General features: G+C 49.9%; 1 protein-coding gene across 9 annotated transcripts in view; it reads left to right on the top strand.

The window, feature by feature from the left end:
- LDLRAD4 (low density lipoprotein receptor class A domain containing 4) overlaps positions 1-15,597 on the top strand; it is a 158,698-nt gene that overhangs the window by 13,666 nt on the left and 129,435 nt on the right. Inside the window, exon 1 of one of the 9 annotated variants that reach the window (XM_044934502.2) lies at positions 9,529-9,687. The exons of the other annotated variants lie outside the window; for them this stretch is intronic. The gene's annotated coding sequence lies outside the window, so the exon portion shown is untranslated. Of the gene's footprint in view, positions 1-9,528; positions 9,688-15,597 lie in introns of those variants that run through there. 9 annotated transcript variants of the gene reach the window in all.

The following is a 15,597-nucleotide window of genomic DNA, read 5'->3' as shown; positions in this document are numbered from 1 at the left end:
AGGCCATGGAACAAAAAGTCAGTTTCTGAAAAACTGTGGAAAACAACATGATGTCTGTCTTTTTTAAGCATCGTGGAAGCAGGAACGAGTTGCTATGGTGAGGTTCACTCTGCATGGAGAGCGGTGCCCGGAGCGTCCATGTACACAGACTTTCTCAGATGTGGAAATAGTCACACGCAGGATCACGGTTCCATCTTTTCCCCTCAAATCGCCATTTGGCTTTGATCTAAAAGCATGAACAATCCTGCATGCTCTCTGCAGCCTCTGCCTCTCAGCCTGAGGTCACCTGAGGTCATCTGGGGTTGCCTGTGAGCCCACCTTGCATGTCGTCTGAGGCTATATCCTTGCCCACTGAGAGCAGGCTGTTCAGAAAGCAGGCCCAGGGATCTTCAATTTCCACATCCATGTGTTTCTGTAGCCTTGTGTTGGAGCACATGTGGGTTCTCCAACGCCCTCCTCTGAAACCACTTGCAGAAATCCATGGCCACATAAGGTTTTCCCTTCAGTCTGTCCATGGTGCAGAACACAGACACTGCAGCCCCTCTGGGTAACTGGCCGCTGTTGACCCGCTGGCGTAGGTAGAGGAGTGGGCGCGGTTCTGTGAAGAAACATGGCCCATGGAGATGGAATCCCTGTTTCTGTTGGCGTCTCTGGAGCTGTGCTGGGGGCCGTCCTCTCCCAGTGTGGTGTTAGGCCAGTTTGTTTGGAGGTGCTGATACTCTGTACCTCTGACATCCTGTTAGTCACACTTGGAAATGAGAACATTTCCACTTAACCTTGGGGCTTCCCAGGTGGCACTAGTAGTAAAGAACCTGCTTGTCAATGCAGGAGATATAAGAGATGTGGGTTCAATCCCTGGGTCGGGAAGATCCCCTGGAGGAGAAAGTGGCAACCCACTCCCATATTCTTGCCTGGAGAATCCTGTGGACAGAGGAACCTGGCAGGCTACATACAGTCCATGGGGTTGAAAAGAGTCAGACGTGACTGAAGCGACTTAGCACACATGCACTTAGCCTTAGGGTTGAACATTCCTGCAGGTAGGTCACAAATGATGTCAAGATTTTAAAAGTTAGGTTACCTTTGTTCCTGAAAGTCTATAATGTCTTTTTATCTACAGGCTCTTAATGATTTTTCCTAACAGCAAGTGCTTATTCATTGACGGTAAACCAAGGAGGAGGAAGACCCAGGCAAACCCCAGGTCTCCAAACATTGTAACTAGAAACACATCCATTCTCACCACACAGACTTTCAGGTTCCAACCTGGGCAGCTTTTTAGTTGCCAGGAGGTAGTGAGAATTATGGGTTGTTTTCAGGGTGTCTGCAGGGTTTTAACATCCACATCCCCGCTCCTTTCCACCATTACGCCTCGGCCTTTTTAAACAAACTTTCTATTAGTGACATTGCAGTGACTGTGTTTACACAGAGTCCTCCTGCCCTTCACCCAGCTTCCCTGACTTTGGTGCCTGATGCCGCATCAGCTCACGGTGACTTGCATCACAGGCGCAATGCACACAGAATGCTGGGTTTCATCACTGCTCCTACTAAACCCTCTGTTACCAGTGCTTAGTCATTCAGTCATGTCCCATTCTTTGTGACACCATGGACTGTAGCCCGCCAGGGTCCTCTGTCCATGGGATTTCTCCAGGCAAGAATACTGGAGTGGGTTGCGATTTCCTCCTCCAGAGGATCTTCCCAACCCAGAGGTCTAACCAGGGTCTCCTGCATTGCAGGCAGATTCTTTACCATCTAAGTCACCAGGGAGGTCTAGACCGAATGCCATATTTGTGTTGTGTTCAGCCACTGCTATGTTTATTCCTCCTGCTTATCTTCATCCTCTTATTACGGTAAAATTTCAAACGATGAATGTAGAGAAGAGCAGAGCGTCTGAACTGGTTCCCCCTCTCGACTCTGACCAGCCTGTTGCTCGTTCACTTTTGTCCCCTCCGGAACTCACGTCCTGCTCGACAAACTGACCTTGAGCAGTGCCTGCGGCCTCAGCAGCGCCCTTCCCATGTGTGCCTGGGGGCCCTGCGAGGTCACTAAGGACCTGGTGCTCTGCAGTTGCTACTGTGACACCCTGAAGTGAGAACCGGGTTGGGTCCTTTCCTGCCTTCTTCCAGTTTCCAGGAAAAGTGGGAAGTCAAGCAGAAGGGTTTACGGGCAGATGCCCTCACTCCAGAGCCCTCGCCACACTCAGCAAAATGCCAGTTCACGTTTCTTATTCAGCCTGAGCTCCTCCAGCTCCGCCTGACCTCTGCACAGAGCCTGACTTCTGTGCCCATCTTCTCCAGGTGCTCAGATGCCCCTGACCTGACATGCTCCTCTCCCCACAAGAGCTGTCTGTGGGTGCTTTTCCCCAGTCATGGCTGGTACCTAACACAGACATCCCCCCAGGGCATTATCTGGTACTTGTTAGTTGAGTGAATGAATGAACCACCAGCCTATGCTAGTAAGCTGCTTCGCCCCAAGGTGGGGATAGCTAGAGAGGTCTCAGTGTTGGTCCCTTGGGGTTATTACATTTTAAGATGTTACAATTGCTTCACTGAGTTGTGGAGTTTCAGGCTGTGGAGGAGGTGGGGTGCTTTTCTTACTAGTCTTCAAGTTAAGTTAGTGTTTGTATGAAAACTTAACCCTGGTGACCAAAGAAGGGAAATCTAAAAGAATGCTTCCTTTGGGCTTCCCTGGAAATGGCACCGTCTGGGGGTCTTGCAGCGGGAACCGTGCGTGTGGATGGAGTAAGTCTGCTCCCCGTGAATGAAGCTTGACGAAACCTGATGTGATTGCTGAAGCTCAGCTGCAGATGTGCGTTCGTCCCCCTGTGGACATTTACTGTGCTGGGGACCCTGGCAGCACCCCAGCCCTGTGCTGACCAGAGGACTGGCCTCGGGAGGCCTTTGGCGCCCACCTTGCACTTATGCAGACCCTGGTGGTGTTGCAGCCATGGGTGGAAACCCGGCCTGCTGGGTCCCAGTGACGAGGCCTGGCCTTTTCCCTCAGTCATCTGAAGCATCAAGAGTTCCTCACGGTGGATACGGACACGTGTGTGCGCTCCTGTCACACTGTCCTCGGGGGACTCAGTCCACACCCCACAGAGCAGAGCCTGGGGTGATAGTGAGGCGTGTGGCAACCACTGAGTCATGTGGAAACAGAAGCTGCGATGCGGGGGCTGATGTGTGAGTCAGCCTGGGGGTGCTCTGGAGGGAAGGGTCTGCGGGGGGCTGTCCTTGCTCCTGGCACCCTCTCCCTGTAGTTGCATCAGGCTCTTCTGTTGATTTTGTGTCTTGGCATTTTGCTCACTTTCTAAACTGCTGCCTGGGCTGTCAGAACTTGCCCCTTAAAGGGGTCCTGGGGATGGAGGGACCAGCCGGCATCTCCCCGGCGGCCCTGAGCTTGAACTCTTGGACAGCAGCAAGTCTGTGGGGCTGCTGTGAGCAAGGTCCCACCTGCCTCAAGCATCTCCGGTGGCCTGGCACCTGCAGGTACTTCTCTAGGGAGCTGGGTGAGCTGGGGTGTGCCCTGGCACACAGCAGGGAGGCTCTCTTCTCTATGGAAAGGGTCAGGAGAGGGGCTGCCTGGGTGGGGAGCCTGGGTGTCACGCCTGTGGCGCAGTGCACCTGCCAGGGTGAGGAAGTCGCTGAGACACACAGCTGTTTGCCATGTGCACTTACTTGGAAACATCGCCCATAGATCTCAGAGCTGTTTGTTGTTTTCCTTAAACATTTCCTTGTCAGAATGATGAGAAAATTGCCTGTGTGGGAACTCAGAAGTGCAAATTTGTTAATACCTCCTTTGACAACGGAGGTCAAACTGCTGCTTTGTGTTCAGAGCAGTTTATGAGCTGTCACAAGTCACTTCCCGTTAAAAGTGCTGCCGCCAAGTGGAGGGGGTGGGGGTGGTGGGGGGACCTGCTGAGCAGGCCCAGAGGCCCAGTGGGCACACGCTGCTAAGGGTCTTCAGCCGGTGAGTTAAATGGTAAAGGGTGAGGTGGCCGGGTTCCTGTGGAAAAGCTGTTTGGAAAGTCTTTTCCCTTTTAGCAATCCCCAGAGGCCTGGTGTGAAGGTGCTAGCTGACGTAGCCCTTCTTTTGATGGCCAGAGAGGGTCCCTCGCCGGCCTTTGCTCCTTTATGGCCCCCTTCGTCAGCCTGGCCTCCTGGTGGTGGACTTGCCCTGACCCACCCACCCAAGTGTTCATGGCAGGCAACTGCAGGATGGTGTTCTGGGGTCCAGAGTGTAGCCCGGGCCCTCGATTTGTGAGAAATCAGCCACTGCGTGGGGTGTTTTCCAGCACGGGTTCTCCATGGAGGCGCTCTTCCCCGCAGGGCACGCTGACGGTGTGGGGAAGACATCTTTGGTTGTCATAACTGGGAGGCAGGGGTGGGGCAGGCGTTGGGTGGGTAGAGACCAGGGAGCCTGCAGCTGTCCTCCAGGGTGGGGACGGCCACCCAGCCCCAGGTGTCAGCACTGCCGAGGCCAGGAGCCCTGCCGCAGATGACAGGTGGCAGCAGCGGGTCACGGTTAGCGCACACATGCCGGCCGGGCAGCAGCTGGCAAGAGGGAAAGCTTGCTGGCAAGAGGGAAAGCTCCGGCGTCTGCTGTTACTCCTTGTTCACTTAATATCCAGAAAAGAGACTCCATTGTCCCAAACCATCTTTTGTTTTTATTTTAAAATGTCTTATGTAATTTTTAAAGGGTACGCTCCATTTATAGTTATTATAAAATACTGGCTACGTTCCTTGTGCTATAAATACATCCTTGTAGCCAGTAGTTTTTACCCCCCACCCCCACCCCTGTGTTGCCCCTGATAACAGACCACTAGTTTGTTTTCTGTATTGGTGATCCTGCTTTTTTTCTGTTATATTCACTCGTTTGTTGTATTTTTTAGATTTCACATGTAAGTGAGGTCATATAGTGTTTGTCTTCCTCTGTCTGACTTCAAACTGATGTTTAAACATGGAGCGGGACGTTGAGGATATGGACTCGTCCGTTGTGCCCTGAAGGTTAAATTCTTTCTCACGGTTGCCTTTCCTTTCTTTCACTAGGTCTCTAAAAAGTATTTGTGATCTAATTACACCTTGTAGAAGTCTGCAGTTGATACATTAGTTGTTCATTAATTCAGTGTTTAGGCCAGTCGTCTTTCCTTCTGGACTTTTTCTGAGGCCCAGGTTTGGTCTCTCTCGAGAGGTATTCCTCTTTCCTTAGCTGGCTGGGCACAATGGTGTTCCAAGGCGGGCAGAGAAAGGACTGGGCCAGAACAGTGGCCTTTTGAGCTCTGTAACACAAGGTCCCAGAAAATGCCCTCTGAAGGAGACTCATAATTTGTGCAGAAAGGGCAGGTCTGTGGTGTTCACCCCCAGACAGACCCACGACCCCGGAGGGGCAGCAGTTCCTCATTTTATTCTCAGATCAGGATGACCACGTGTTCCTGAAACTTGCTGTTGTTTTCCTGGAGCACTGGTGTTACACAATCCCATAACATCTCCTTCAACGAAAGAGTTTGCATAGTCTATGGCAACTTCCTAATTTCTGACTATTGGGTAAAATGAAGTTTAGTTGTGAATGTCCCATGGTTGTAGCTCTGAGTAAGGGCCTTGGTAAAAGGAGCTGCAAGCCTTAGTGTGTTCTGTGTCCTACGTTGTTACATGCTTTTCATTCATTTTTTCCTCAGTGTTTCTTGTTTTCTGACTTTATATCCACATCATCTTTATTCTCTATTTATATCAACCTTCTGTCTATCTATCAATCATCTCTGTCATCTTTATCTGTCATTTATTTCTGTCCACATATCCTGTCTGTGTGCTGCTCACACAACTCAAGGCGTGTTCATTCTGTCTTCCCCTCTAAGAGAAAAGGCTATACTTTATTTTCAGATACCTTCTAAGAGCACACGCTGATTTTGATCAAAGGTCCCTGGTTGGCTGATGAGTGGCCCCTGCACCACAGCTAGTAAATCTGCCCTCTGCTGCCTCAGCTTCTTTCAAGCCCAATAGCAGACAGGTCCTTCTAGCTGGCAGCTCTTGATACCTTGATACAGGCATGTTCTCAGCTCTTCTTTGCCCAGGCCTCTGGCTGGGTCATAAAGTTTTACATCAACTTGACCACATTTGTTCACAGCTGGGGTGTAGGGGTGCATGACAGTAGCGGCAGATGCGAGGTTCTCCGTGTAGCATCTTGGACTCAGCTGAGTATTTGCTGCTGCTGTTCTTTCTCTCATGATTTCCTTCCCTCTGCAAAGATGTCTTTCTCTCCAGGACTTGCTCTGTTTTTTTTTGACCTTCTTTCTCAGTGGACAGGAGTGGTCACCTGCCCATTGGTGTGAAGTCCCTCTGCCTTGTCCCTTGACTGAGGAGATCCCTTCATCCATGGATGGAATCTCCCTGGGGACCAGGAGCTCATCACCTTGATAGCAGCCCCTTCGAAGCCCATGCGGATGAAACGTGCCTGTGATTCCGAGCAGGCTGGCCTTCCTTCCACGTGGGCCATTTGCAGGCACCACTGAGGCCACAGTGTGCCTCCTCTTCCAGGCCAGACAGCTGGTCCTCCCCTGAGCTGTGAGGGAAGGACCCAGGCTGAAGACTGGACAGCTTCCTCACTCCCTGGAGCCACATCCTCAGAGTGGGCCTTGCTGCTTTTTAAAGAGAGAATATTCAGAACATGAGACACACCTGAATTTAATGATGAGTATAAAAACATTCTGTAAAGACAGAAATGAATACGTATTTGTCATTGTTCAATTATACAGTGTCCTTCATGAGCGTAGTTAATTAAGAATGGACCTTTCCGTACATATCCTGAATTTCCCAAGTTATTGAAACTTGGGAAAATGACATTCTTAGGCAGAGAAGCCTTTAACATGTGTTTTGTATTAGACCCTGTGTTGTTTCCTTTCTATTCAAAATTGGGGTGAGCATTAAGCATTGTTTCATACTTTTCTCTGCAGATGGCTACATTTGGATCGTGTCAAGTAATTTTTTTCTAGCCTTTCTCTTCTTCCAAGACTGAATCTGGATTGATTCCTGTTTATAAAGCTTCCCAAGATCCTTGCTGGAGACTGTAGCTGGAGAAGGCACTGGAGTGCCTTTCACACCTGTGCTGTTGTAGAAAAGCATTTAAAGTAAAATCTTTCCGAATCAGGAACATCTCAGGGTAGCTTCTAAGAGAATTTGAGGCAGATGTTGGCAGAGTTGTCTGTACAGTGATGTAGAAGCTCTCTTTTCCTAACCTAAATCTGGGTCCCAAAGCCAGAATCCCAGACTTCTCCTGGCTCTGCCTCCTTCTCCCTGGTCATCTGATCCATCTTGGGGTCATCAAGTCCTGTGGTCGTAGTTCAGAGTATTCCCTCCTGGCCATTTCCATTCTTACTCGTAGGTAATACTTGGGCCACCTAATGCGAAGAGCTGACTCACTTGAAAAGACCCTGATGCTGGGAAAGATTGAGGGCAGGAGGAGAAGGGGACAACAGAAGATGAGATGGTCGGATGACATCACTGACTCAATGGACATGGGTTTGGGTGGACTGCAGCAGTTGGTGATGGACAGGGAGGCCTGGCATGCTGCAGTTCATGGGGTCGCAAAGAGTTGGACACGACTGAGTGACTGAACTGAACTGCGTTTGATTCCGGTGTTTCTTGCTTGGATTCTGCAGCGGCGTGGGGACAGACTGCTGTGCCTTTGACCTTTGGTTTTTCCTCCCCTCCCCGTGTATCTTGTATGTGCTTTAGAGAGAGGATCTCAGACTTCAGTGTGTGTAAGAGTCACTGGGAGGGCTCCTTAAAATGCTGTTTATTAACTGTCAGATGTTCTCATGTTCCCTGGTCTGGGACCCCAGAACAACTCGCAGCTAACCACACGGTCCCAGTGACCTGGCCTGAGACTCTGTCTCCTGGCCCCCTCCCACTGCTCCCCGTGATACCCTGTTTCTCTGGCACCACCCAACAGACCTCGCCCTCCCTGGCCCCTCTGCCTGGAGGCTGCCCTTGTCGTCTGCTACACGGCTGGGTATCTCCTGGAGAGGAGAGTGCTCCTCTGGGCACATCTTCAGCTGCTGGAAGGTGTAGCAGGAATGAGCTTCTTGGGAAATGACACACTTGGGGCAGGGCAGGCCTCTGCTCTGCTTCTCCAGAGCAGTTGCATCATTGAGAAAGGTAAGAGGGCAACCATCAATCTTCTGGGGGACGGCGTGTGTCCCTGCTCAGTTGTGGGTTCTGTGGCAGCCTCCCAGGCAGGGTGGCCTGGTGTCAGCCTCACTCAGCTGCCCCAGGGCCCCCATCTCCTCCAGCTTCTGACCTCCAAGCTGCCTGCCTCCCTCCCTCACATAGGTCAGTTTCATTTGGGTTTAAATTTTGGTTTCCAAATGTTGGTAATGTTTAAGAATTACTTAGGCAGCTTGTTGAAATGCAGATTTCTGGATCCCACCCCCAGATGGTCTGACCTGGGAGCTGAGACCTGCCTGGTGCCGTGGAGGCCAGATCTAGGCCCGAGCGAGTGGCCCTTGCACAGACCTGCCCTTTTCTCCCTTAGGATCCAGAAGCACAAAAGGCTGCTTTACTACAGAGACTGGAGAGGCTCTCTGAGGGCAGGACGTTTGTTCCATTCTTCTGCTCAGATAGTCTTGGGGACAAGTGCTTGCCGCAAACTGAGAAGGGAATCTGGTTTTCGCCTTTGTTGTGTCCAGAGGCCGAGAGAGGTGAGGTGGAGTCACCTCATCTTCCATGTCCCCGCCAAGGTCATGATGAGAATCTGCAGGGTGTCCGTGGTAAGGGGGAGGCAAATAGCAGCTCCTCACACTGCAGTTCTCAGTCACGGAAGTGGCTTCTGGCGTGGCAGTCTTCAGTTATACCTGTACTTGTAGAAAGCCCCAACAATTAAATGTATTTGAAACATTTTCTGCGTGTGATTATGTAGAGTCATGCATTTTCATTAATTTGATTTTTTTTTTTTTTTGCTGAGGTGTGTCTTTGTTGCTGCTCATTGGCTTTTTCTAGTTGGCGAGTGGGGGCTAATCTCTAGTTACTGTGGGTGGGCTTCTCAGCGCAGTGGCTTCTCTTGTTGCAGAGCACGAGCTCTGGGTGCATGAGCTTCAGTAGTTGTACATGGGCTTAGTTGTCCCATGGCATGTGGGGTCTTCCCAAACCAGGGCTCAAACCCGTGTCCCCTGTATTGGCAGGTGGATTCTTATACAATGAACCACCAGGGAAGTCCATGCACTTTTAAATCATCAAGGAATGCTTGTTACTTTTGAAAACTGTACTTGCAGCCCTGGGAAGCATATATGTGTGTGTGCACACACGCGGCCTTGTTGCACGGCTGTCACCAAGAGGTGCTCTGTCTCTCTTGTTTGCAGGCAGCAGCACTGGGTCTCCTCCATTACACAGGATGGGGTTTGAGAGGAACAAGGACAGTTTTCTCAGAATTCTAAGTTTCCAAGGGCGGCCTACGCATGATAATTCACTTTCTAAAAACAACCTGTGCAGCTCTCGTGCCTCTGACGCTGCCTCTGTGCTCAGACCTGGCTCCTGCTGTCTGCAGCTCGAGAAAAGCACCCTCCCTTCACACTCGGTGCCCCTTAGCCTCAGCCCCTTCTTCCTTGGGGTCGGCTCTGGGGAGGTTGGGGTCAGGTCCCCCCAGCCCCTGGCAAGTGGCAGTGTCCTGCGGCTGTGCTGGGGCCCCGGGAGCGGCTTGCCTTGGACTGTGAGTCACTCTCCCTTTTTAAGTGTTAAAGTGTAGTTGATTTACAATATTGTGTTAGTTTCGGATGTACAGCATAGTCTTTGGTTTTTTTTGTTTGTTTTTGCAGATTCTATTCTGTTATAGGTTCTTACAAGACTGTGGCTTTAATTCCCCTTGCTATACAGTAAATCCTTGTTACCTACCTATTTTTTGTATAGTATGTAACAAATTTACGGTTATCAAAGGGAAAGGGGAAGTGCAGAAGGAACAGATTAGGAGTATGGGATACAAACTAACTGTCCTTTCTGAGCTTGGGTTTAGGTCACCTGCAGATCAGGGCATTCTTTCCTCAGACTTTGTATTCTTGTACTTTTCAGGCTGAGTCCACTGCCACAGTGATTTCTGTCATTTTCTTTGTCAGTGGCAGGGTGTTCTGTGGCTCTGTGAACAGACTGCAGACCGGGATGACTCCCCACCCTTCCACTCAGTCTGTTCCTCTCCCTGTGCCCCAGTCTCCTCCAGGTGGGGGCATCTGGTCCCTTCCTCTGGCTTTCAGCTCTTGGCTCAACTCTTTTCCCTTCCTCTCCCCTCTCCCTTCTGGTCCTGGCAGCCACTGGAACCGGGAAGGTGGCTGATTGTTTTTTGTATTATGTCTTTTGGTTGTAATAATTTCCCTTCTCACAAAAATTTCAGTTATTTGAATTTCCCAACTGTTCGGGCTCTGGCTAAGTGGGGCTTAATTTCACCTGAGGATCTGAAAACTTCGTGCTTATTGACTATACTGTTGAAGATGCTGAGGAAGGGAGATATTTTGATAAGTCAGTAGCTGCAAAATGTTATGCTTTCCAAATGACTCTTCCTTCTGGTCCTTCGGGGCTGAAGCATCCCTCCCACATTGCATTCTGCCCTGGGCTTCATTGTCTGTGACTAGCCTTGTACGCTGAAGTCACTTCCTGATCTGTCTCCCCTCTCCTTATCTGTATCATTCATCTTAGCTTTTACTGCTTTGTTATGCACAGAGTGTAACTCTAAAATGTTTGGGAGCTATGCAGTATTATATTGTAAACCTGTATAAATTCTTAACAAAGTTAGTGGTTTGGAAGGATTTTCAGGAGAACTCTGTCTAAAAGGTAGTAAATTCCTTAAAATAACTGAACTTTGGCTTATAACAAGGTCATTGTTTGGCAGCATTCATGTTTTTAAAGCTTTCCAGAACTCAGAGGAGGAAATGATTCTGAGACAATGTAGTGATTAAAAAATAAAACTAATAAATTAACATTTTCATTGTTTGCCAATGATCGATTTTCTTTCTTCCAACGTTTTACCCCACATTCTGAATAAATTAAACCATGTGAAGAACTAGAAGATTAGCTTTACTTTTTTTTCTGGTTGAAATTGGTTTTGCAGAAGTGGAAATTTGGCAGCAAGTATGGAAACTAGCAAATCAGTTTACAGTGTTCTTTGCTTTCTTTAATGAAACCTGAAAGACTGAGGAAAGACTCCATGGCATCAAACAAGAGAAGACTAAATTGTGTATGTTTTCTGAAATTTTATTTTTACCCTTAATTATTCAGTAGCATGTAGAACAATATGTCCAGATTCTAGTTGGCTAGTAGTTGCCTCCAAGTGGGTAGAATTTCAACTTCAGTAGTTATTTTTTGCTGATTTCATGGAGATGTTGGGAAATATTTTCTAAGAATAGTCTGAAATGAAGAGGACTGTGGTAATTTAAGAAAAAACTGTGACCAAATGGAATATAAGCAGTTGGCTGAAGACCAACCACGTTGACCTCTAATGAACTTGACCTCTAATTAGGTGGTGGAACCATGGATGTATTTTCAGTTAAAATGATTAATTAACATGGGATTGTTGAGAGCATCTGTATTTCTTTCACATGAAATGGGGTAGATGGATGTTTCTTTTGAACAATGGTTTCCTCATCAATATACGTTTTCCAGCCTGCTGCAGCTCTTGTGAGCGCGTCTGATGGAACGTGGCTTGTGTATAGTGTATCTGAGTTGCAGTGTCAGATAAACAACATGTTTTATTGACTTCTAAATAAAATGTCTCTTCATCCTTGGGCAGGTTATAGGTTTCTACACTGGGCCTGGCCCTGCCTTCGAGTTGATCTCTTCCCTGTGTTCTTTCACTTCCTCACTTGGGTGCTGACTTTCACTTTGCCCAGGTGGCCCTTCCATTACCCCCATGGTGGCTCCTGTCACCTGAAGCCAACGTGAACATGCTGCAGTGTCACCTGAATACCTGCTGTCAAGCAGGTGCTCTCTGCTGAGGAGTCTGCTGATAGACTTAAATGTTGAGAATTACATGAGGCATTGTCAAGACTGAAATGATCTTGAATTTAGTTTGCTTCTTCATGCTGGTTTGGACACCTTTAGGACTTCCTGTTGGAGAAGGAAATGGCAACCAACTCCAGTATTCTTGCCTGGAGATCCCATGGACAGAGGAGCCTAGTGGGCTACAGTCCACGGGGTTGCAAAGAGTTGGACACGACTGAGCGACTTCACTTTTCAGGACTTCTGTATCTCTGGTTGCTATGGCAGAGGCTCAGCATCTGTGTGAATAAAGGTGGAGAGAAGCCCGCAAGACGATGGCTCCCAGGCCCCCACTACTTAGTCTACTGATGGAGACTGTGGCCACCACTGAGGGTGGAAGAGTCTGGTTTTGCCTCTTCCCATGGCTTCAGTATTTGGCACAGGGCCCAGGTGTTGGAGTCTGAAAGCCCATGTGGAATGAAGGCTCCTCCTTCTGCTTGAGTCAAAGCCAGTCGCTACGAATGTGCAGGAGCCCTGGGCCCACCACCCCTCTGACCTTGTCTCTGGGTCCCTTGTTCATGTTCACTATCCAGCACCTGTCCTTGTTCTGGAACCTACCCCCAAGAAACTCCTGTTAAATCCTGGCCTACTTCCAGCCTCAGGGGGATGCGCCGGCTCACCCTGTCTGCTGGCACAGGCACCTCCATGGCACCTGCGGGCTGGATGCTGGTCCAAGGGTTAGGGATTTGGGTGGGCTTGGCTGCTCTTGGGATGCTGCTGCCTCCTGCCTCCAGTCTCTTCCCAGTGTTGAGTGTTCACTTCCTCCCAGGACCAGGCACTTGGCTAGTAGGAACAACTCTCTACCAAGAACTGGGTCTCTATTGGATGTTAACTATTAATATAGGTTGGTAAAAAACTGAGGACATTTTCATCTTTGGCTTCTGAAAACAGGTCTTGACATTGACATTGATGGGCTTACTTGTGTCTGTCCTGTTTCCCTTGTTACATTTTGGGTTTTCAGGGAACTAACAACCTAGGTCCTCCTTATTTTCTGAGAGTACATGGCAGGAAGTTTGGGATGTTTTAACGGGTCTTCTAAATGCCACTGCTTCTCCAGCCTGCGCTGAACCTGCTGTGCGCTTGCCCGCCCTCCCCCAGCCTTCGAGGGTCTGGACTTTGGCACCTACATGGCCCATAGCATCTGCATTTGGATATGAGTGAGGCTGCTGCACGGAGGACACTGGATGAGAGGCCCTTCCAGGAGGCGCCGCAGGCCGACAGGGAGGCTCCAAGGCAGAGAAGGGCCTTGATGTCCTGCAGTCCTCATTACGCTTGGTGATCTTTTCTGGAGGCATTGGGCTTTGCCTTTTTTTCTTCCCTTGAGTTTGGAAATCAAGCTGCTGGGGCTGGGATGACAACTGCCCCCAGAACAAGGGGACTGATGGGTGAAGGGCCAAAGGCAGGAAGATGAACAGTTTGGGTGGAAACAGGACTCAGACCCTTCTCTTTTCAATTTCTTATGCTGTGACCTCTACTCCAGCACACTTTGTGACCTTAAACATATGTAAAGTGAAAGTTGGAAAAAGTCTGCATTCTGAGGGGTTCCGCTGCTCAGTCATGTTCAAGGGTCAGGTCAGTTGTAGCAGTAAACTCCCCATCTTGGACCAGAACATCACTTAAAGGAAGCCGGTGTCTTTTTTGACGTTTCCTTAAGGTGCTTTTACTAGTTTTGCTGAAAACTCGTGTTCTCCTCAGTTCAGTCTCTCAGTTGTGTCCGACTCTATGCGACCCAATGGACTGTAGTATGTCAGGCTTCCCTGTCCATCACCAATTCCTGGAGCTTGCTCAAACTCAAGTCCATCGAGTCGGTGATGCCATCCAACCATCTCATCCTCTGTCCCTGTCTCCTCCTGCCTTCAATTTTTCCCAGCATCAGGGTCTTTTCTAATGAGTCGGCTCTTTGCATGAGGAGGCCAAAGTATTGGAGTTTCAGCTTCAGCTTCAATGAATATTCAGCTTCCTTCCAATGAATATTCAGGACTGATTTCCTTTAGAATTGACTGGTTTGATCTTGCAGTCCAAGGGACTCTGAGAGTCTTTTCCAGCACCATAGTTCAAAAGTATCCATTCTTCTGCGCTTAACTTTCTTTATAGTCCAACTCTCACATCCATACATGACTACTGGAAAAACCATAGCTTTAACTATACGGACCTTTGTCGGTAATGTCTCTGCTTTTTAATAGACTGTCTAGGTTTCTGTTCTCCTAAGGCAATGGCACCCCACTCCAGTACTCTTGCCTGGAAAATCCCATGGACAGAGGAGCCTGGTAGGCTGCAGTCCATGGGGTCGCTAGGAGTCCGACATGACAGAGCGACTTCACTTTCACTTTTCACTTTCATGCATTGGAGAAGGAAATGGCAACCCACTCCAGTATTCTTGCCTGGAGAATCCCAGGGATGGGGGAGCCTGGTGGGCTGCCATCTCTGGGGTCGCACAGAGTCGGACATGACTGAAGCGACTTAGCAGTAGCAGTAGCAACTGCCTTTGAAACATTACATCTCTGTCTAGGCCCCACAAGCTTCCATCTTAATGGCCTTTAAGCCTTGGCTGCACATAAGCAAGTAAGTGCGCACCTACATGTGCGTCATATGCGTGCACTCGCCCTTGTGCGTGCGTGCCTCCCTGAGTCCCTGCGTACTGTGTGCGTCCCTGTGAAGCTCCGCCTGGCCGCAACTTTGGCTGTTCCGCGACTTCGCAGTACAGTGTTGCCCCGGCGGCTCTTTGGCCTGGTTCCCTCACAGGTGGTTCTGGCCTGTGTGAAGTTGAGCGATGGAGCTTCTGAATGTTGCCGCCTGAGGCAGTTGGGCCAGAGCAGAGCGGAAAACCGTCCGGTTTCCTGTCAGGCCGTAGGCCGTTCACTCGGAGAGGCCCGACCTTCCTCAGGAGTTGGCGTTGGCTGTGGGCCCGGCCTGTGCACGGGCCACCTTGGCTGGACTTGTAGGTGGTGGCGATGGGCAGTGAGTGGCACCACCCCGGGCCGTTTGCACTGGAACAGCTCAGCCCCAGGGAGAAGGCGAACATCGCGGGGTCCGGGGACCAGAAACCTGGTCCTGTGTCCGTTCGTCCAGCTGCCTATGGGCTCCTCCAGGGCCCGAGCAGTTGGGAAAGGAGTGGTCTTCTGCTTCCCTAGTCCCTCAGTAAGTGGAGCCTGCAGCTACTGCTGATGTCTGAGACCCCGATCACGCACGGGGGTCGTCCTGTACTCAGGGGCCCCTGTTCCAGAGGACCCACTGCCAGGCCTCATACCAGCCTCAGTCTTCCACTACGTTAAAGAGAATTCATCGAGGTTGTGCAAGTTAAGAATGGCTGTGGCTCTGCGTTCGCCGGTGGCTCAGTGGTTAAGAATCCACCTTCAACGCAGAGGATGCCTGTTCAATCCCTGATGGGGGGTGGTACGGAAATCCCATATGCGGGAGGGCAGCTAATCCCGTGTGCCGCAATGAATGGTAGCTGCACACAGCAGTGAAGATCCCACGTGCTGCAACTAACGCCTGACCCAGCCAAAGTGAAAGTGAAAAGTGAAGTCGCTCCGTAGTGTCCAACTCTTTGTGACCCCGTGGACTGTAGCCCACCAGGCTTCTCCGTCCATGGGATTCT

Source organism: Bubalus bubalis, chromosome 22 (genome assembly GCF_019923935.1).
Source record: "Bubalus bubalis isolate 160015118507 breed Murrah chromosome 22, NDDB_SH_1, whole genome shotgun sequence".
Taxonomy (NCBI): domain Eukaryota; kingdom Metazoa; phylum Chordata; class Mammalia; order Artiodactyla; family Bovidae; genus Bubalus; species Bubalus bubalis.
This window is presented reverse-complemented; position numbering and strand designations above follow the sequence as displayed.